The sequence below is a fragment of the Schistocerca serialis genome, chromosome 4 (genome assembly GCF_023864345.2).
Source record: "Schistocerca serialis cubense isolate TAMUIC-IGC-003099 chromosome 4, iqSchSeri2.2, whole genome shotgun sequence".
Classification (NCBI taxonomy): Eukaryota; Metazoa; Arthropoda; class Insecta; order Orthoptera; family Acrididae; genus Schistocerca; species Schistocerca serialis.
In genome coordinates, this window is record NC_064641.1 from 672,587,552 (window position 1) to 672,611,408 (window position 23,857).

Sequence of the window (23,857 nt, forward strand, 5' to 3'; positions counted from 1 at the left end):
ACAGCAAATTCTCGGTGAACAGAACTTCTTCTACGATCTTCTTTCCACAGAGGATGTTCCTTCTCAAATAAAGGATAGGTAAATACAAAGAACATACAGACTGACCCAGTGAAAACGGAAGATTGCTAAGACAGGCTGAACATCAGCTTCAATGGAGAGTTAATGTCTGATGTGGGGATGCTTGGGTCTAAAATTATTGGCCCTTATTTCATCAAGGGTAACCTAAAAGGCAGGGCATATGCCAACCTTCCCACACGAATTCTTCCTCGTCTTCAGGATGAAGTGCCGATAAGAACTAGAGCTCTTATGTGGTACCAACAAGTTGGATGTCCAGCACATAACGCACTGCACGCACGTCGTGTTCTAAACTAAAGGTCTCCGGCCAGGTGATTTGCCGTGGGAGGAACAGTGGATTAGCTTGCTTTGTCTCCTGACTTAACTCCTCTGGACTTCTTTTTTCTTTGGGGATACATAACAGACGTTGCGGTATTCCAGCAACTCCAGCTTGCTTGTACGGGGGGCGTTTATTATGTAACGCAACAATTTTTTTTTCTGAAAGCAGGCCGGTTTTATTCGGGATTCCAATACAGCATAACATTACCCATTTTTTTGGTTCAAAAATGGTTCAAATGGCTCTGAGCACTATGGGACTCAACTGCTGTGGTCATAAGTCCCCTAGAACTTAGAACTACTTAAACCTAACTAACCTAAGGACATCACACACATCCATGCCCGAGGCAGGATTCGAACCTGCGACCGTAGCGGTCGTGCAGTTCCAGACTGTAGCGCCTTTAACCGCTCGGCCACTCCGGCCGGCCCACTTTTTTGGCTGCAATACCTTCTTTTCAACATAATTTCCGTTCAGTGTGGGCCCCTTACGCCCCTTACTTGGAGGCCTGGTATAGCCACATGGTACAACTCTATCGGTCGATGTCGGAGCCAGAGTCTTGCTCTTCCCATCATCCACGTATTGCATACCGCGGATTACATTCTTCATTGGACCAAACAGATTGAAGTCTTCATTGCCCTTTATGGTCTTTTATTAGGCGACGTGGAACCCAGTACACACGTTTTAGTACTCCAATATGTCAGCACTACCGACAGATACGTCTAGCTGAACATCGAGATGTTAGATTGTGATCCGTCGATTACCTCGAATGAATGCGCCCGCGCGTTCCAACATTACAGGAGTCACAGCTGTGTGCACGGATGATCGGACAGGTTTGCGCGATCTTCTGGCGAGGATGACAGACACAGGAAAAATGACTCATCCTGCTTTTGTCCACTGACTGGCCGCCGTAGACATTCTGCAAGCGCCTATGAATATCGACGATGTTCTGATTTTTCGCCAAATCAAACTCAGTGACAACTTTCTCCTTGGAAAGCACATCCGTTACAGAAGCCATTTTGAAGGCTACGTATAGCGGCGCCACCTGTCGAAACTTCATGAAACTGTAGGGGCTGTAGCGGGAATATTCCATGATGTCCCACAATAAGTTCTGCATTTTTTTTCAGCCGAAAATGGCCGAGAAAGAAAGTGTTGCATTCCTTATTGAACGCCCCTCATAATTTTCTTCAGCAGGCAGCTCTGCAAGCAACAATGAATTCTTTCATCCGACTCGCGGACCTGTGTACCACTATCCATAACCACAACTTTGAGCGCATCTTAATGTTCTATTAGTTTTTGTGTCCTCAATGTATTACAGTAAAACAGAATGGTATTAAAGATACCCGTTTCCGTTTCTTATTAAGTTGACTGTTTTGTTTACCTGAACATATAGTACATTCATGAATATTTATTGAGGAGGAGAATTCGATTATCGAACATAAAATAAAAGACCTGTTTAGAAAAGACGTAGTGCTGTTCATGTTTTCTAACGAACAAAGTTACGAGAAAGACAGTCATGCTGGCTGATGTCACTCTGGTAGCTAAACAACTTTTGCTTGCAACATTTTTTATTTTGTTTCTGGACAAAATGTTATTTGGGGTGGTCAGTATAAATGGGTCACACTGTATAAATGGATATTACGAAAAATAGTAATATTTCTCCAGTGTTTGTAGTTATGGTTCGTGATTCGCAATTTGAGTGAGTCACTTTTATTTCGTTTCCATAGCAACTCTCGTCTAAGCGTTTGAAGAGCAGTTATGTGCGCAAGGATGACTAACAGTGATGGGTGAAGAACTGCAGTGTGCTGGCTGACTCTTCTAGGAGTGCACCCTCACAGAATTTTAACAGCAAATTACTCTGTGATGTATGACACTTCTCTTGGTTCAGGTTCATGCATGTCATGACGTAGGTAACGGGTTCTAGCATGATATTTTCGATTTTATATTGTAATATAGATGATTATTTCACCTATTCTGCCACATCTGGAATTACTTTTCCATTGCATGCCACATCATGTGCTACATATTGCATAATGTTTGTGTATAACTGATTGAAAAAGACATAGTGCCGAAACTGGCCAATCTCACAATGAGAAAGGGGTATAATCGTACAGTCGACTACGGACAATGTTTTATTTCGCAAAGTTTTTGCAGTCTGTGGACCCACATATAAACAAAATGTTATTGTAGTCAGAATGGGATTTTTACTCTGCAGCGGAGCGCTGATATGAAACTTCCTGGCAGATTAAAACTGTGTGCCGGATCGAGACTCTAACTCGGGACCTTTGCCTTCCGCAGGCAAGTGCTCTACCAACTTTTTTTTTTAAATCTCATTTTGTTCGCTTTAGGTCGTTGCATCTGCGCATTTGCTCGGGGCGGACGTTGTAAGATATCCGTTTAAGTTCGTTGTTGGTCGATTAACTCAGTTTTTTTATTACAGAGGGCAGATAACTCTCTGACCGAACACGCTGAGCTACCGTGCCGGCTCCAACTGAGCTACCCAAGCACGACTCACGCCCCGTCCCCACAGCTTTACTTCTGCCAGTACCTCGTCTCCTACCTTCCCAACTTTACAAGAGAGGTACGCAGAAGAGCTTCTGTGAAGTTTGGAAGGTAGGAGACGAGGTACTGACAGAAATAAGGCTGTGAGGACGGGGCGTGAGTTGTGCTTGGGTAGCTCAAATGGTAAAACACTTGCCCGCGAAAGGCAAAGGTCCCGAGTTCGAGTCTCGGTCCGGCACACAGTTTTAATCTTCCAGGAAGTTTCATATCACCGCACACTCCGCTGTAGAGTGAAAATTTCATTCTAGAAACATCCCCTAGGCTGTGGCTAAGCCATGTCTCCGCAATATCCTTTCTTTCAGGAGTGCTAGTTCTGCAAGGTTCTCAGGAGAGCTTCTGTAAAGTTTGGAAGGTAGGAGACGAGGTATTGGCAGAAGTAAAGCTATGAGGACGGGGCGTGAGTCGTGCTTGGGTAGCTCAGCTGGTAGAGCAATTGCCCGCGAAAGGCAAAGGTCCAGATTTCGAGTCTCGGTCCGGCACACAGTTTTAATCTGCCAGGAAGTTTCATTTTTTTTTTATTGTAGTGTCTGCCGCTGAGTTTTAATAACAACTCCGAGACGCTTTGACGTTTACTAAGCGACCCTGTGAAGAAACATGCTGCTCTACTTTTTATCTTCTCTACTTACTCTATCGATCAGAGCAAGTAAGGGTCCCAGACTTAGGAACAATACTCAAATATCGCTCAAACGAGGTTTTTTTTTTGTAAGCTACGACTTTTGTAAAAGGAAAGGAAGATTCATTTTGTAGAGGAAAAGAACTCACCAAACAGATATATTTTTTTCTCTCTGTCTTTATTTGCAGACCGATTTCAGAAAGATTATTTTCATTATTAGTTCTGACACCCATCACAGTATGTGACAGGCCGCATACCTCCATGTTTGCGAAACTGCAACAAATGCGTAACGCCAACTAAAGTATAACCATACTGTGCGCAAAAAATGAAAGAAAAAACTGCAACAAATGTAATATGATTGGGAAATGTACCGATAAAAATGGAGTATGCAGTTCAAAAAATTGTAACGCTCACTCCTTGACTGACAACAGTCGAGATTTATAAATATGGGGACGTGGACGTCACAGACTTCGAAGAGTGACAGCATTAAGAATTGAAGTAAAGTTTCTGCAAATAAAGCTAGGAAGAAGAACAATGTGTAGCTGTTTGCTGTATTTCTTTCCTTTACAATTTGAATAACAAAGCTGCGGATCCAACCAATGCTTCTATAATGTGGAATCGCTTCGAAAGAAAGTAAGATTATGTTGAAAAATACCGTCGACTAAGAGGCGACTCACAAGTATTTAGGGCATGCGAATTCGATTCAGTGATACACGAAATCCTGTGCGCCATACGCCTTAAAGTGGCTTGCTGAGTATAGGCGCAGATGGAGATGTAGTTTCGGCCTACTCCTGCTCCTCACACATGTGCATGGCCTTCCGATTAACATTCATCAAACATAATTGGTAGTATTTGCAGAGAGAAAGCAAGAGAAGATATCGTTGTTGCAGTGTTTCAAAAACTTATTACTGGGTTCTCTGGAAATAGACTCTCCGTAACTTTTGAAAAAAAAAAAAGTACTATATTCACTTCTGTACAACAGAGTTATACCAACAAACGATGCAGCACATGGTTCAAATGGCTCTGAGCACTATGGGACTCAACTGCTGAGGTCATTAGTCCCCTAGAACTTAGAACTAGTTAAACCTAACTAACCTAAGGACATCACAAACATCCATGCCCGAGGCAGGATTCGAACCTGCGACCGTAGCGGTCTTGCGGTTCCAGACTGCAGCGCCTTTAACCGCACGGCCACTTCGGCCGGCTGCAGCACATGAATAGGAGTTAGTGAGCAGGATGTATTTATTAAGGATTGAACGGAAGAAGCGTTTTATTCAGCTCCTCAAACAGTTAAGTTGAGCCACTTTTGCTCTTAGTGTCATTGCTTGTATTGGAAACAAACTAGTCATAGTCATAACATATTTTGCATACAGAAAATAAAAAAAACTCTCTCTCTCTGTATGTATATATGTATATAATTGTCGTAAGGTCTTATAGGACCACTAAGCTTGCGAACTACTTAATCTAACTTAAACTAACTTACACTAAGTACAACACACACACCCATGCTCCGACGGGGCGAGCCGCGAGGGCCTTGAAAGGCGCCTCAGACCGCGAGAGAGACTTTGTATAGTATATTTTATATACACACATCGAAAAGGAGTTTTGCATCACTCCCGTTCCTAGAATTCTTGGAGATACACGTTGAATGTGGATATTGTACCACACAATTCCTTTGACTGTTCAGAGATATCACTAAACCCCCCAAAGATGTAAACAACCACGCATGAGCAGCGCCTATTACACAGAGGGGGTACGACAGCCGATCAGTTCCAGTCATTCCACCAGGAAGGAGGTACATGGCTCGTGTTATCTGTAGTTCAACCATGCCTAGACGGTCAATACCACGGTTTGATCGCATCAGAATTGTTACTTTGTGCCAGGAAAGGATCTCAACAAGGGAAGTGTCCAGGCGTCTCGGCGTTAACCAAAGCGAAGTTGTTCGGACATGAAGGAAATACAGAGAGACAGAAACTATCGATGACGTGCCTACCTCAGGCCGCCCGAAGGCTACTACTGCAGTGGATGACCCCTACGTACGGATTATGGCTCGGAGGAACCCTGATAGCAACGCCACCATGTTGAGTAATGCTTTTCGTGCAACTACAGGACGTCTTGTTATGACTCAAACTGTGCGGATCAGGCTGTGTGATGCGCAACTTCAGTCCCGGCGTCCATGGCGAGGTCCATCTATGCAACCACGACACCTTGCAGTGCGGTACAGATGGGCCCAACAACATGCTGAATAGACAGCTCAGGATTGGCATCACGTTCTCTTCAACGATGAGTGCCACATATGCTTTCAACCAGACAATCGTCGGAGATGTGTTTGGAGGCAACCCGGTCAGGCTGAACGCCTTAGACACACTGTCCAGCCAGTGCGATGTTCCCTGCGGTTTTGGGGTGGCATTATGTGGGGCCGACGAACGTCGCTGGTGGTCATGAAAGGCGTCGTAACGGCTGTACGATACTGTACACCATCCTCCGACCGATAGTGCAACCATATCGGCCGCATATTGGTGAGGCATTCGTCTTCATGGACGACAATTCGCGCCCCCATCGTGCTCATCTTGTGAATGAATTCCTTCAGGATAACGACATCGCTCGACTAGAGTGGCCAGCTTGTTCTCCAGACATGAACCCTATCGAACATGCTTGGGATACATTAAAAAGGGCTGTTTATGGACGATGTGACCCACCAACCATTCTGAGAGATCTACGCCGAATCGCTGTTGAGGAGTGGGAGAATCTGGACCAGCAGTGCCTTGATGAAGTTGTGGATAGTATGCCTGGAAGATTAAAACTGTGTGCCGGACCGAGACTCGAACTCGGGACCTTTGCCTTTTGCGGGCAAGTGCTCTACCAACTGAGCTACCGAAGCACGACTCACGCCCGGTACTCACAGCTTTGCTTCTGCCTGTATCTTGTCTCCTACTTTCCAAACTTTACAGCTCTCCTGCGAACCTTGCAGAAGTTGCACTTGCTCACGAAAGGCAAAGGTCCCGAGTTCGAGTCTCGGTCCGGCACACAGTTTTAGTCTACCAGGAAGTTTCGAGAGTTTGTGTAGTATATTTGATATATATAAAATTTGTCATAAATAGTGCATCATAATTTGATAATAATAGTGACATTCATATTTACAACTCTGTTCTTTATACACATTGTTTAAGGTGTTAGTGTTGTAGGAATTCAATATACATGAAAAATAATTTTGGCCATTTGCCCGGTAACAGGAAATATCTGACAGGTAGCAAAGCAACTTTTAAATCTAACCTAAAATAATTTCTTCTGGACAACTACTGCTTTTCCATAGACGAATTTTTATTTAAAGCTAGCGGCCTGTTATAAAAAAGCACCAATAGTATTGAGGCATATGTTGATTAATGTTAAAGGTAATCATGTATACATATCTAGTAAACTGACTCCTTCCTCATCATTTCAATTGTAAAAAATGATTCAAATGTTGTATGAAACACGTAACTAATTAAGTAACGACTTACCCGAGTCTTCCTGTTGCAGATTTAAAAATAATGGATCGTGCTGATATTGACGTCATCGTAGAGGCGCGCAAGATACTTTGGGGAAACGACGAAAAACTGTCCACTCAAAAGAATTTCACAAAACTGTGGAACGCCGTCAATGCAGAAATCCGAGAAAAGCTGCTGGAAGGCAAGGCCAGCCACCTGATAAACGTGGGCACGTTCTCCGTGTCGAACTGGCGGCACGGAGGGAAAGTGGTGCAGAGCTCGCCCGTGTTCGCGCTGTCCGGCCGGCTGGTGCGCGAGTTCGGCGTGCGCGAGCGCAGGAAGTGGGGGCCGGAGGCGGCGCCGCGGCTGCTGACGGCGGCGTCGGCGTCGCGGGCCGGCGCGCTGGGGCTGCGGGGGGCGGCGTCGTGTCTGGCCGCGCTGCGGGCCGCGCTGCGCAGGCGCGTCGCCGCCGGATACGCCTCGCTCTCCTTCCCCGGCCTGGGCACGCTGCTCGTGGCGCGCGGCGTTGCGTGCATGACCTTCGACAAGGACTTCCTCGACGAGTTCTGCAGGCGCCAGAGGCATCTCCTGCGTAGGCCGCAACGCCCGCTGCCTCCGCCTCGGCCGCCTCCGCCGCTACCTCCGCAGCTACCGGCGAAGCGCTCGGTTCATTACGTGAGAGCTCCGCCTTTCTGCTGCTATGTCAAACCGACCCGGGCGCCACAGGGGCGCGTGTCGCCCATTGGTAAGACACTGTCTATATACAGGGTTACGACTATTGAACTACGACGGTCACTCCAAAAGAAATGCACACTATTTTTGTAAAAATACAGTTTTCTTTCTGCACGTGTGAAAGTTTTACAGTGTGTGGAGACATCCTTCCCGCTTGTTTTCGAACTTAGTTCAACCTGTTCCCTTGAGTGGCGCCGTCACAGCATGTCTTCAAGATGGCTGCTACACTTGACGTTCGTCATCCCCCTCCCCCAAATCCTATGCGTCCCTCCAGATCCTTGAGCGTCATGCACTCTGCCTCGCCTTCCGTACACACCTCCCGTCCCCCACGCGGATCCTCTATGACCTCATTCCTTTCCCCCATCTGCTTCTATTCCTCGAACATATCTGCATACACTACACCTCCCGCCGCCTTGATCCCCCTTCCCCCTGGTTGCTCCTCTCATCTCCCATCCCCGCCCCCTGCCACATCTTCACTGTTGTGTCCCCCCTACCCTCCATCTCTACACCCTTCATGTCCTTTCCCAAGGTGGCTTCCATCAACTCCCCCTCCCAGATGATGCCCTCTCTCCCTCCATTTATCCCTCGTATCAACTCTGATCCTCACCCCCCCTCCTTTCCTCCGTCCTTTCCCTGGGCTCCCTCTTCCCCCCTTCCATCCTGTGTTTCTCCCCGCCTAACCTCTCCCCCCCCCCCCCAAGACCTTTTGTATGCCCGTGCTCTGCCTTCCCCACTCCTTGTCGTGTCTGCCCAGCACCCCCAACCCCTCTTATGGGTCTTCATCCTCCATTGGATCCTTTCCCCCCTCCCCCTTCGCTTTTCCTCACCTTCCCCCCTTTTTTATTTTCCCATCATCTGTCCAGTTTCCCCCCACCTGCCCTCGGCTGTGGTATGTCATATTTTAGTACAGTGTTCCAGTCACTGTTCAGTGTTGTTTCGTCTTTTCCCGTGTTGCGAACAGAAACCATGCTGCCACTGGGTGTGAATTTTATGTCTTTTGCGAACAGAAACCAGACTGTCTCCGTGTTTTTTAATTGTCTGTCTATTATTTTACCTGTCTGCTTCATATGTATTTTATTAGCACCATCATCCCTTTATTGAATGTTTTAAGTTCCACGCGTTTTTTTCGCCATGTTACCACTCCGATTTTATCGCCTGTTTTTTATTATATGTTATCTTCACCTTTTTAAAACAACGTCTGTAAGCTGAAGAGCGGCATACTAAGATGCTGCCAGCCCGCCCCCTTCGGGGGGGGGAATCGAAATTCAAGAAATAAAAAAAAAATTGATGTTCGTCTGAAGCAACGTGCTGTCATAGACTTCCTGTGCTGTGAAAACGAGACAGTGGGAAACACCTACAAGAGGTTGAAAAAGGTGTATGGAGATGCTGCTGTCGATCACAGTACAGTTAGTCGGTGGGCAAGCAGGTTATGTGATGAAAGCGGGCACGGAAATATTGAGGATTGCTCTCGCAGCGACAGGCCTCGTACTCCACACACTCCAGACAATGTGCAGAGACTTAACGAATTGGTAACTGCTGACAGACGCATCACAGTGAACGAATTGTCACGCTACGTTGGGATAGGGGAAGGAAGTGTTTGCAGAATACTGAAAGTGTTGCCGTTAAAATGGTTTGTGTCAGGTGGGTTCCCAGCATGTTGACAGTGGTTCACAAAGAAACAAGAAAAACGGTATGCAGCGAACTTTTGGAACAGTGCGAGAATGGTGAGATGAATTCCTTGGAAGAGTTATGACAGGTGATGAAACATGGCTCCCTCATTTTTCACTAGTGACAAAGAGGCAATCAATGGAGTGCCATCGTGCAAATTCACCCATGAAAAAAAAAAAAAATTCAAAACCACACCTTCTGCTGGAAAAGTTATGGCTACGATGTTTTACGATTCCGAAGGACTCTTGCTTGTGGACATCATGCCAAGTGGAACCACCATAAATTCTGATCCATATGTGATGACACTGAAGAAACTTCAAGCTCGACTGAGTCGTGTTCGATCACATCGGAAAAAGCAGGATGTTTTGCTGTTGCACGACAATGCACGGCCACATGTCACTCAAAGAACCGTGGAAGCCATCACAAAACTCGGATGGACAACACTGAAACACCCGCCTTACAGTCCTGACCTGGCTCCATGTGGCTATCATATCTTTGGGAAACTGAAAGACTCTCTTCGTGGAACAAGGTTTGAAGATGATGACTCCCTTGTTCACCCTGCCGAACAGTGGCTCCAGCAGGTTGGTCCAGAATTTTACCGTGCGGGTATACAGGCGCTGTTTCCAAGATAGCGTAAGTCAGTTAAGAGGGATGGAAATTATGTGGAGATATGAAAATCTTGTTTCTAAAGGATGTATCTACACACTGTAAGAGTTTCAAATATGTAGAATAAAAGATGGATTTAAAAAAATAGCGTGCATTTCTTTTGGAGTGACCCTCGTATATGAAAAAAACGTCAGTTAGTTACAAACTACGTTTATTCAATATGGAAACGTCGCTACAGATTTTCGGATTTAGGTTATGACATATTCGATACGCCTGCCATCATTGGCGATGATGTGGCACTGACGAGTAGCGAAATTCTGCATGACTCGCTGAAGTGTGGCAACATCGATGATGTCAACGAACTATTGAATGGTTGTTTACAGGTCAGCAAAAGATTTGTGGTTAATGCTGTACATCTTGTCTTTAATACAGCCCCACGAAAAGGAGCCGATCAGGAGAATATGGCGGCCAATCGATGCCCATGCCAGTGGCCTCTGGGTACCCAAGTGCTCCTCCAGTAAATCAGAATCTTTCCTGCTTCGATGGAATCGAGCCCCGTCTTGCATGAACCACATCTTCTCGAAATAGGGGTCACTTTGGACAATGGAGACGAAATCATCTTCCAAAACCTTCATGTACCGTGCTATCAAGTAATATCGCACCGATTATTCCGTGACTGGACATTGCACACCACACTGTCACCTGTTGAGGGTGAAGAGACTTCTCGATCACGAAGTAAGCATTCTTCGTCCCCCAAAAGCTCCAATTTTGCTTGTTGACGAACCCGTCCAAATCAAAGTGGACTCCGTCGCTACACCAAACCATATTAACATGAAAGTTCTGTTCAACAATTTTGTGGGGAATAGTGTTGACGAAAGAAAGAAAGAAAACTGGCATTCTACAGATCGGAGCGTGGAATGTCAGATCCCTTAATCGGGCAGGTAGGTTAGAAAATTTAAAAAGGGAAATGGATAGGTTAAAGTTAGATATAGTGGGAATTAGTGAAGTTCGGTGGCAGGAGGAACAAGACTTTTAGTCAGGTGATTACAGGGTTATAAATACAAAATCAAATAGGGGTAATGCAGGAGTAGGTTTAATAATGAATAAAAAAATAGGAGTGCGGGTTAGCTACTACAAACAGCATAGTGAACGCATCATTGTGGCCAAGATAGACACAAAGCCCATGCCTACTACAATAGTACAAGTTTATATGCCAACTAGCTCTGCAGATGATGAAGAAATTGATGAAATGTATGACGAGATAAAACAAATTATTCAGATTGTGAAGGGAGACGAAAATTTAATAGTCATGGGTGACTGGAATTCGAGTGTAGGAAATGGGAGAGAAGGAAATATAGTAGGTGAATATGGATTGGGGGACAGAAATGAAAGAGGAAGCCGCCTGGTCGAATTTTGAACAGAGCACAACATAATCATAGCTAACACTTGGTTCAAGAATCATGAAAGAAGGTTGTATACCTGGAGGAATCCTGGAGATACTAAAAGGTATCAGATAGATTACATAATGGTAAGACAGAGATTTAGGAACCAGGTTTTAAATTGTAAGACATTTCCAGGGGCAGATGTGGATTCTGACCACAATCTATTGGTTATGAACTGCAGATTGAAACTGAAGAAACTGCAAAAAGGCGGGAATTTAAGGAGATGGGACCTGGATAAACTGAAAGAACCAGAGGTTGTACAGACTTTCAGGGAGAGCATAAGAGAACAATTGTCAGGAATGGGGGAAAGAAGTACAGTAGAAGAAGAATGGGTAGCTCTGAGGGATGAAGTAGTGAAGGCAGCAGAGGATCAAGTAGGTAAAAAGACGAGGGCTAATAGAAATCCTTGGGTAACAGAAGAAATATTGAATTTAATTGATGAAAGGAGAAAATATAAAAATGCCTTAAATGAAGCAGGCAAAAAGGAATACAAACGTCTCAAAAATGAGATCGACAGGAAGTGCAAAATGGCTAAGCAGGGATGGCTAGAGGACAAATGTAAGGATGTAGTGGCTTGTCTCACTAGGGGTAAGATAGATACTGCCTACAGGAAAATTAAAGAGACCTTTGGAGAGAAGAGAACCACTTGTATGAATATCAAGAGCTCAGATGGAAACCCAGTTCTAAGCAAAGAAGGGAAGGCAGAAAGGTTGAAGGAGTATATAGAGGGTTTATACAAGAGCGATGTACTTGAGGACAATATTATGGAAATGGAAGAGGATGTAGATGAAGATGAAATGGGAGATAATATACTGCGTGAAGAGTTTGACAGAGCACTGAAAGACCTGAGTCAAAACAAGGCCCCGGGAGTAGACAACATTCCATTAGAACTACTGATGGCCTTGGGAGAGCCAGTCATGACAAAACTCTACCATCTGGTGAGCAAGATGTATGAGACAGGCGAAATACCCTCAGACTTCAAGAAGAATATAATAATTCCAATCCCAAAGAAAGCAGGTGTTGACAGATGTGAAAATTACCGAACTATCAGTTTAATAAGTCACAGCTGCAAAATACTAACGCGAATTCTTTACAGACGAATGGAAAAACTGGTAGATGCGGACCTCGGGGAAGATCAGTTTGGATTCCGTAGAAATGTTGGAACACGTGAGGCAATACTAACCTTACGACTTATCTTAGAAGAAAGATTAAGAAAAGGCAAACCTACGTTTCTAGCATTTGTAGACCTAGAGAGAGCTTTTGACAACGTTAACTGGAATACTCTCTTTCAAATTCTGAAGGTGGCAGGGGTAAAATACAGGGAGCGAAAGGCTATTTACAATTTGTACAGAAACCAGATGGCAGTTATAAGAGTCGAGGGGCATGAAAGGGAAGCAGTGGTTGGGAAAGGAGTGAGACAGGGTTGTAGCCTCTCCCCGATGTTATTCAATCTGTATATTGAGCAAGCAGTAAAGGAAACGAAAGAAAAGTTCAGAGTAGGTATTAAAATTCATGGAGAAGAAGTAAAAACTTTGAGGTTCGCCGATGACATTGTAATTCTGTCAGAGACAGCAAAGGTCTTGGAAGAGCAGTTGAACGGAATGGACAGTGTCTTGAAAGGAGGATATAAGATGAACATCAACAAAAGCAAAACGAGGATAATGGAATGTAGTCAAATTAAATCGGGTGATGCTGAGGGGATTAGATTAGGAAATGAGACACTTAAAGTAGTAAAGGAGTTTTGCTATTTAGGGAGTAAAATAACTGATGATGGTCGAAGTAGAGAGGATATAAAATGTAGACTGGCAATGGCAAGGAAAGCGTTTCTGAAGAAGAGAAATTTGTTAACATCGAGTATAGATTTAAGTGTCAGGAAGTCGTTTCTGAAAGTATTTGTATGGAGTGTAGCCATGTATGGAAGTGAAACATAGACGATAACCAGTTTGGACAAGAAGAGAATAGAAGCTTTCGAAATGTGGTGCTACAGAAGGATGCTGAAGATAAGGTGGGTAGATCACGTAACTAATGAGGAGGTATTGAATAGGATTGGGGAGAAGAGAAGTTTGTGGCACAACTTGACTAGAAGAAGGGATCTGTTGGTAGGACATGTTTTGAGGCATCAAGGGATCACAAATTTAGCATTGGAGGGCAGCGTGGAGGGTAAAAATCTTAGAGGGAGACCAAGAGATGAATACACAAAGCAGATTCAGAAGGATGTAGGTTGCAGTAGGTACTGGGAGATGAAGAAGCTTGCACAGGATAGAGTAACATGAAGAGCTGCATCAAACCAGTCTCAGGACTGAAGACAACAACAACAGTGTTGACGAGCCTCGAAACACTTGCGAAACACTTCTATGCAATGCTTCGTTAGGCGCGAACCGACAATGAGCCATAAGTGACTTGATTATTCTCTGTAACGACATGTTTGGAGTGATAAGGTATGGCCTTCGTGACTCCTATTTTAAAGGGACTGGTGCTGCTGATGATCAATTAAGTAGCATCAGTATTATTAATCATGAAACTCACGCTCCTTACTAGCAAAGTCTGCTGGAGCTCCATCCTTCCGTAACCACACATTATCCAAGATTTTCTTGTCTTGTCAATGAGGTGTTAACCACGTTTGTGGCGTGTCTAAATATGAATTTTCATTGACATCAACTTGAAAAACGTATGGTCCGAACATGTACTTCAATGACACCGCAGCCATTATCACAACAGGAGGCTGGTTTCTTTTCAAATTCTTGAACATAATAGATAATTTTACTTACGAAGGAGTTAGCACAAGTTGCTATCACAATTGCAAAAAAAGTGTGAATTTGCATTCAATATTTTTCAACATATATTACAAATATGCGCACAATAGCCGACAGCTGTGGCCGAGCGGTGGTAGGCGCTTCAGTCTGGAACTGCGCGACCGCTACGATCGCAGCTTCGAATTCTGCCTCGGGCATGGATGTGTGTGATGTCTTTATGTTAGTTAGGTTTAAGTAGTTCTAAGTTCTAGGGGACTGATGGTCTCACATGTTATGTCCCATAGTCCTCAGAGCCATTTGAACCATGCGCACAATATTTTTCATCGTTAGTTACACTGAACTTTACAGTCAAACGCATGTTCAGTCAATGGGTTCGAGAAATGGTTGTTGGTAGCTCTTGGCAAAAGATTGTGAAGATAAACATGTCCAGAGAACATGAAATGACGAAAACAGCATTGCTTATCACAGTGGGGGCACTTCATCAATAGTCCGCTCCTGGTAGCTGCGTGGTCAGCGCGACAGAATGTCAATCCTAAGAGCCCGGGTTTGATTCCCGGCTGGATCGGAGATCTTCTCCGCTCAGGGACTGGGTGTTGTGTTGTCCTAATCATCATCATTTCATTCCCATCGACGTGCAAGTCACCGAAGTGGCATCAAATCGAAAGACTTGCACCCGGCGAACGGTCTACCCGACTGGCCTAGTCACAAGACATAATATATTTCATCAGTGCCTACATTACGCAGTCATCTATCACAGTACGCTTCAACGTCTAGAATACGTTCAGGCATGGTTTGAACCTCTCTCGTATGAAGTTACCATGTCCAGCTACAGTACAAGAGTACTGAGCGAAGTCTTGCGAAGACTGGAGAACATAATTGATTGTGTAGGATACAAGACAGCAAAGAAATTGAATCCCTCGATGACGTGCAGCCTGATGACCTTAAGGGTAGTGCGATCCTCAGTCCGCTTCACCAACGTCTCGAAACTACATGCTCTTTGCTTTCCATATTTTGAGACGTCGTAGTATGGACCAAAACAAGAAAAAATATCCAGTAAACAAGGGCTCTGAAGTATGTACCTTAAGACTTGTGAGCACTTGTTCAGTAGATGAGGTGTGTTCACAGTAGCGAAGATGAACAATTGCTCAAGACTCGTAAGATATCCAGTTTGGAGCCCATATTTATTTGACTTTTTTTCTTGTTTTGGTCGATAGTACCACTTCTCAAAATATGGAAAGCAAAGAGCTTGCAATAGAAATGTTTCGCAGCATCGAAGATGAAATAGTCATAGTTCTTACGGCATGGATTTTACGGCCCATGTTTGCGAGACCTTTTTTTCTTGTTTTGGTCCATACTACCATCACTGAAAGTTGGTTACTGGAGTTCTGATTCACCCTATTTGTCTTGTGGCGCATGACTTTTGAAACACCCAGTATAATAGTCAAACAAGTGAAATTTGGAGCGCTGATCTATTTCCCCTTTCTCTACCACATGACCTAAATACTGTAGACCATGTATGTTTTCCACGAATCCTATCGTTTGTGAGCTGTAGTGAAGCACAATATTATCGTTTTTCCAGAATCTTTGTATGCAGAGATCTCGGCAGGATATTATTTTACTGCTTTTCAAGACAATTAGTAAATATTGTCAGAGGGTTTGTTATTCTAGCCTTATTGTGCCCCAGCACACTCTGATTGTCAGGTGACACACAATGGAAACGTGACATTCCTCCCAAGATATAGCAGCAGACATGGTCACGTTTCTTGGCAGCCAAGGTCCCTTGTGCTTCCCCCTTAGGCCGGTATTACACTATCGAATTTCTTTGTCCAATATCTTTGTCAAAGATATTTGATAGTGTAATAGGGACTTTGTCAAATGTCGTCCAATATTTGATCAAATCTAGGGCCTCGCTGTATATTTGATCAAAGAAACCGTTTGTCTTCTGTTCACTGCAATGTGACATGTTACCACATGGAGCGCTAGCATCGCTGCAGCGTTCTGTCGTCTGTAGTGTTTTTATAACCCTTGCCGGTAAATACAATTGGTGTGTGCCGACAACTACAAAATTAATAGAGATGTCTGAAGCTGATGAGGCGCTTTGCAACGTGAGGCACCCTGAATACAAAAATTGATTAAGAAGATTGGAGACCTAACCTGACCTAACCTAACCTAACATAACCCTCTCCTGTAGCAAGGAATCGGAATGTTATAATGAGCCTGTCTTCTGAAGATGTGGCAGTTCTTAAGTGAATATTGTGCTTTGTGATGTGAGGATACACTTCATTGAGCACATACAGAAATGTATGCTCATCCATTCTTAAGTAATTGATGTACGACTTGACGTCTTCCACTGTAAGCTCATGTAACAAGTTTTGTTGAATGCTTTTATCGTGTCGTCGTAAAACCCACTGCTTCACCCAGATTAGATTAGTTTTTCGTTCCATAGATCCATGCTGAGGAGATCCTCGTGGATTTGGAAAATGTCGATTTTTTTAAGCTGAAATAACAATACTAATAGTATGAATAAATACAATACATCATTTGTTTCTATTAAAAATTTCGTCAATGGAGTAGAAGGAGTTGGCCAGTAGTAAGTCTTTCAGGCTCCTTTTAAACTGATCTTTATTTCCAACTAAATTTTTTATGTTTCGTCGCAAATTATTGAAGATGAGTGTTCCTGAGTAGTGGACCCCTTCTTGAACTAAAGTAAGTGCTTCTAAGTCCTTGTGCAGATCATTTTTGTTCCTGGTATTGTATGTATGAACTGAATTGTTTGTTGGAAAAAGAGATATATTATTTACGACAAATTTCATTAAGAAGTAAATATACTGAGAGGCAGTAGTTAGTATAACCAGTTCTTTGAAGAGGTTTCTGCAGGAGGTCCGTGAATTTACTCCACAAATAATACGTATTACACGCTTTTGGATCTTGAAAACTTTTGTTTGACTTCAAGATTTACCCCAAAATATTATCCCATATGACATTATGGAATGAAAGTATGCAAGATTTTTCACTTTTATGTTGCCTATGTCTGCTAACACTCGAATTGCAAATACAGATTTGTTAAGGCCTTTCTGCAGTTCTGTGGTGTGCTCCTCCCAACTGAATTTATTATCAAGTTGTAATCCCAGGACTTTTAAGACTGTCAACCTCGTATGTATGGTTCCATTTTTTCCCCAACTTCTTTTCCGCATGTGCACACAATGCAATTGGAGTACGTAGAACTGCTGCGGTTAATAACAAGTTGTTGTCAGCCATCTTGAACTTTGACGAAAAATTTGATGACAGTGTAATACCCCTTCTAGCGCTACGTCAAAGAACTTTGTCAAATATATTGGACGGAATATTGGATCACATCTTTGATCAAATCTTTGACAAAGAAATTTGATAGTGTAATATCGGCCTTAGGGTGGCAACGCACTAGTCAGGCTGGCTGCGGCAGCCAGGCTGCGGCATCCAGTATAGATTTCTTCCTGAGGGACTGCCTGCAAAGCAAAGTCTACAAAGAAAAAGCAAACACAAGAGATTATTCGGTTTTTGAATAGTGCTGCTCTCATAAAACAACGCGAAGACGACCTCGTAAGACCTGCACGTGTTGTTGTCCAGAGAACTGGAAAATGCACTGTAGTCGGAACAGGAATTTATAAAAATAAACTTTTATTTTAATCATTTACTATAGCTTTATAACTTCTGTGGCTATTTGTGATGCATTCTAAGAGCTGTAGCACTGTAACCAATGAAAACTGGACCCATGTTATATGGAACGTTTTATTCTAATTAGTATGTAGTACCAATCCCTAAAATGTTTACTATTACTTCTGAAACACCCTGTGTAGTACGACATCGTAGCGCTAAGGGAAACACAAAGAATTAACCTACTAGTCTGTAAGAAATTTTATTGGTAACTGCGATGGAGGAAAGCTAGAAGTACCATCGCTTCTATTGGTGTGAACAAATGGTTCAAATGGCTCTGAGCACTATGGGACTTAACTGCTGTGGTCATCAGTCCCCTAGAACTTAGAACTACTTAAACCTGACTAACCTAAGGACGTCACATACATCCATGCCCAAGGCAGGATTCGAACCTGTGACCGTAGCGGTCACGCGGTTCCAGACTGTAGCGCCTAGAACCGCACGGCCACTATTGGTGTGAACAAACTAGCATATTTCTCTGCTATCCCTCAGTATGGAGTGGCCTATTTCGTGCACCATTCCAAGTATAGATATTGTGCTTGTTAATGTTGGCACTGTACATCGTGATGTTAACTGCGCTCTTCATGACATAATCGCATCACGTAGCAGATGTGTACAGGATTTTTGTCTCATCTAACGTTATTTAGCATAGACACAAATGTCTTCAAGATGACCGAGTGAGGTGGCGCAATGGTTAGCACACTGGACTCGCATTCGGGAGGACGACGGCTCAAACCCGCGTCCGGCCATTCTAATTTAGGTTTTCCGTGATTTCCCTAAGTCGCTCCAGGCAAATGCCGGAATGGTTCCTTTGACAGGACACGCCCGATTTCCTTTCCCATCCTTGACACAATCCGAGCTTGTGCACAGTCTCCAGTTACCTCGATATCAACGGGACGTTAAACCCAGTTTTCCTTCCTTCCTCAGGCCACCCACAATCCAGCAGCGAATCAAGTCCACAGCGCCAAGAGACAAGACTTCCTGCCAAGCAGAAACAGCTGCGGGCGACTGCGTCCACTCGAGCCACAGCTGGACCACGGACCGCTTGCAACCTGACATCCTGCAGCCGGCACAGCCGCCACGCTTCTAGTCAGGAGCCACAGAGCCTCCCGGTGAGTGAGTAGTTGCCTTTGAGAACGACTTTAACGCCATACTGTCCTGTCACTGTGCTCGTGCAAGTTACCGTCTTCCTGTTGTAGTGCGACAATGGTTGGGACTACAAATTTGAAACGAATGTTGGGATCACTGATAAAGTTATGATTAAAAAACGGAAGAAAAGGAATTTGTACCCACATTGAAATAATAAAAGAAACACGTGAGTTAAGCGAACATAACGTGACACGTACTCTATCTGATCAAAAGTATCTGGACACCCCTATCTTTCTTTCTTTGCTTGTGCCGTGTTTCACAGAGTCGGCATGGTTAATCGGATGTGGCAATGTTAGTTGAAGGGATGGCCGGATGCCCTTCCTACCGCCACGCCGTATCCCCGGGAAGGAATCAGTGTACCCCAACTGTCTGCGACTAGTGGAATCCATGGAACAGCGCGAAAGTGTTCAGATGTCTGCGAGCTGTGTAACGCGGGACGTGGGGACCAGCCCGGTATTCACCTAGGGGGATGTGGAAAACCGCCTAAAAACCACATCCAGGCTGGCCGGCACATCGGCCCACGTCGTTAATCCGCCTGGCGGATTCGATCCGGGGCCGGCGCACTTACCCAAGTCCAGGAAGCAGCGCGTTAGCGCGCTCGGCTAATCTGGTGGGTTATCTGGACACCCCTATGTAATACCGAATTGACCACTAGATGTCACAAGAGGCGGGCCAACCTGTATGAAAGAAGAGACGGTGCAAAGGAAATCGTGTTGTTAGTAGAAGAAGCGATAACAGCAGATTTGGTTGGTCAGGAGAGTTCATGACTTGAACGTGGAATAGTTATTGTATTCTCCTGGGTGAAAAATCCACCAGGAATATTTCAGCCCTTCTAAAGCTACCCACGTTGACAGCCATAACTAATCTAAGACCAGGCCAACCTCTTATAGTTGTAGACAGGGGCCACTGAGCACTGTGGAAGGCGGTTGTAAAAAATCGCATGAATTCAGCGGCAGCAATCAGTCGTGAGTTCCAAAATGCTACTAACGTCCAGCTGACACAATGACTTGTGAGTAAAGAGTTAAAAATGATGGGGTTCAACGGTACAGCAGCTCTTCAGAAGCCACCCATATCTGTAGTCAATGTTAGGCAATGCTTGAGGCGGTGTAAAGAGCTCGGCCACTGGAAGTTAGTTACTTATATGTTCCACAGCTCACCTGAACGATTCTTTTATCGGATAGTTGTGGAACGAGTCAATTTACACAATATGTGTACATGATTAGTCTTAACACTAATGAACACAGTATTTACTCATGCAGTTACACTTGTTTCTTCTTCGTTTTTATTTTTACAGACTACCTGTTCTTAAAGTAGAAATACTACCACGGAGTGGAAGAAGTTGTCCAGGCGATGTGGTTTAAATTAGATTTAAAACTTGCATCACTCTCTGTCAGACATTTTATGATACTGGGCAAATGATAAAAAAAATGGTTTTTGCATCCTGAACTCTTTTCTGAGCCAAGGCCGGCTTTAACAATGGGTAATGAAGCTTATTTTCCCGTCTAGTGTTGTAGAACGTACATCAATGTTCTTCTCAAATTGTATTGGATGATTTATGACGAATTACATTAGCGAATATATGTTCTGCGACGGCGCAGTTAAAATATCTTGAAGAGGTGCTTACGTGACGTCTGTTGGCGAGTAACACATATTATTCATACTGTTCACTTTTGTGCAATCAGTACTTTCTTTCTAAGTGATGAGTTACTCACGAAAATTAATCCATACGACATTATTGAGCGGAAGTATACAAAATATGTCAGGAGGTTGATACGTTTGCTTCCAGGATAAGCAATTGTAGGGTGAGGAAAAGCAGCTGAACTTAATTGCTAGAGTTTTCATCAATATCGCACCCAAAAATTTAGAACATTCTGCCCTATTTACTGACTCCTGCATATTGGCACATGAGCGATTGGTATGAGTCTACTTGTCGTACAGAACTGTGTTTTTTTTTTTCGAAACTTCAGGACAGTCCGTTTTCTGAGAACCACTTTATAATTCTTTGGGAAATATCATTTACCATCTTATCTGTGCATTTCTATGTAATGGGATTTATTATAACACTAGTATCATCTGGAAAAAGTACCAGTTCTGCCTGTTGAATGTTGAGTGAAAGGTCATTCACGTATACAAGGAATGGGAGTGCACCCAAAATTGCAACCCCTGGGACACCCTTTGTATTTTCTTCCTAGTCATCAAAATTTTCTACCCATCCCACATTGTTTGAATTACTTAGCGCAATCTTTTGTATTCTTTTTGTTAAGAATGATTCAAACCAGGTATGTGTGAAACCATCATTTCCATAAACGTTAAGCTCTACCAAGATAACTGAATGTAGAGCTTTTTTTTTCAAAATTTAGAGAGAGTGTATTTTCAGAGGACCACTTCATAAATCTTTGAAAAACATGATTTATTATCTCTTCTGTTGCGTTCTCTCTGATGGAATTTATTATAACACTAACACTGTCTGGAAAAATTACCAATTTCGCTTGTTGAATATTAAGTTGAAGGTCAGTCATACATATAGAATAGGAGTGGACCCAGAATTGAACCTTGTAGGACTGCCTTTGTGATTTTTCCCAGTCACTAAAATTTTCTACCTTTCCGACATTGTCTGAATTATTCAGCACAACTTTTTGCATTCTGTTTGTTAAGTACGATTCAAACCAACTGTGTGTAAAGCTATCAGTTCCATAAAACTTGAGTTTCTCTGAGAGGTATCACGATCTACACAATCAAACGTCTTGGAAAGATCACAGAAATACCAAAAGCGTTTTTAGCGAATGCCTGGAGAACGTTACCAACCATCATGTGTAGTGCCAAGAGTGAAATATGGAGGAGGTGCAGTTACGGTCTGGGGACTTATTTGTGATTAGTGTCTGGTCCCATTATTGCACTTAATGAAACGCTAAGTGCAGAGGGATGCCGGCACATTTTACAGCGTTGAGGACTGCATGCATTGGAGGAACAGTTCGGAGGCGGTGATTGTGTGTATCAGCATGACAACGGACCCTGTCATGAAGCAGCATCTGTGAGGTTTTTGGACTGTACAATTCTCTAAATAGACGTGCCTGCCCAGAATCACGGCTTGAATCCAATCGATTATCATTGGGATGAGGTAGAACGTCGACTTCGATCCAGACCGTCCATTATTACTACCTTCTCTGGTTGCAGTCTTGATGATGAGTGGGCTGCCACTGAGACGCCTTTTTTTTAAAGTATCCCCAGCTGGGTTTAGGCTGTTATAGAGGCGAAGGGTAGACACACTCCGTACTAATATTCACTGAAAGTTTGCGGATGTTTTTGATCAGTTAGTGTACTCTGACGAGTCCAAACATTGTGACCACTGGCCACGACAAGATCGAGTGCCGCTTGGTGGCGGTATGGCCACGTGACTGGGAAACGAAAGTACATAAGCGGAGAAATGGCGATTGGGGAATCATTCTAGCGACGATACGAGCTACAAATGGGGAAATCCATTGACATCAGCGACTTGTCAAAGAGCAGATTGTTATCGCCAGCAACTGGGAACGAGAATCTTGGCGAACTAGGAAATAGAATCTCGCGAACAGTGAAGATGATCGGCTGTTTGCTTACTGTTGTCGGGAGCATCTATGGAAATTGGTTGAAGAATGTTGAATATGGTGAAGGCGGAAAGATATTGGATTTCAACGCCTCATCACAGAATGTAGAGATCAGAGACTTACGCGTTCTGTGAAGCAGGGAGGCTGCGATCTGTGACAGATCTGGTGACAACGTGCAATGCTGGTGCAGGCACAAGTGTTTAGGAGCACGCTGTTCAGCGCATGTCGTTGAACATGGGACATGGGGCTCCACCGCAGACGACCACGTAGTGCTCTCATGGTAACCCAACGACATTGCCAGTTACAATTCCAGTGAGCACGGGATCATCGAGATTGGACAGTGGTCAGTGGAAACGTGTCGTCTGGTCGGATGAATCATTTTCCTTGTCATACTAGGTCGATGGCTCTGTCTGGATATGCCGTCATCCAGACGAATGGCTGCTCGAGGGATGTATTGAGTCACGGATGGAGGCAGTATTATGCAGTGTGGATCATTCACTTGGGCTTCATGGAACGTAAGGTGGTAATCGAAGTCATTACGACAGCTGTGGATTACATGAAATTATTTGGGGACAACTTGCATCCATCTATTCTTGATGTCTTTCCCGGCAGAGAAGGCTAATTGTCACCTGATAACTATCCACATGACAAGGACAGAATCGTGCTACAGTGGTTTGAGTAGGATGATGGTTAACTTACGTTGATGTCTTGGCCACCAAATTCTCCTGATCTGAACCGATGGAATACATGTGGGATGCTATCAAATATCACTGCCACGCCTACAAACAACCGGCCTGTAATTTACAGGAACTGCATCACTTGTGCGTAGGTATATTGTACATATATATCTGGAATTCTACCAAGCACTTTTCAAATCCATGCAACGCAAAATCGCTGTTTTCTGTTCTACAGGTGGACCAACACGCTGTTAGGCAAGGGGTCGTAATGTTCTGGCTCATTTTATAATTAAGCCCGCTATAATGAGATACCAACTGATGATCATTTGGCCTGAGTGATGTGACAACGGTACACGTGCGGTTTTATTTGGTTGTGCATAGGCCACCAGTTCGGCAACATCCCGTCATTCACTTAATTTACGTGTAAGTTGGCTGGTGTGTGATCGCAACTGGTCTTGCTGTGATGAGCAGCCTGGGAACCACTGTCCGCTGGACTGCATCGATCTTAGTTACGAGTAGTTAG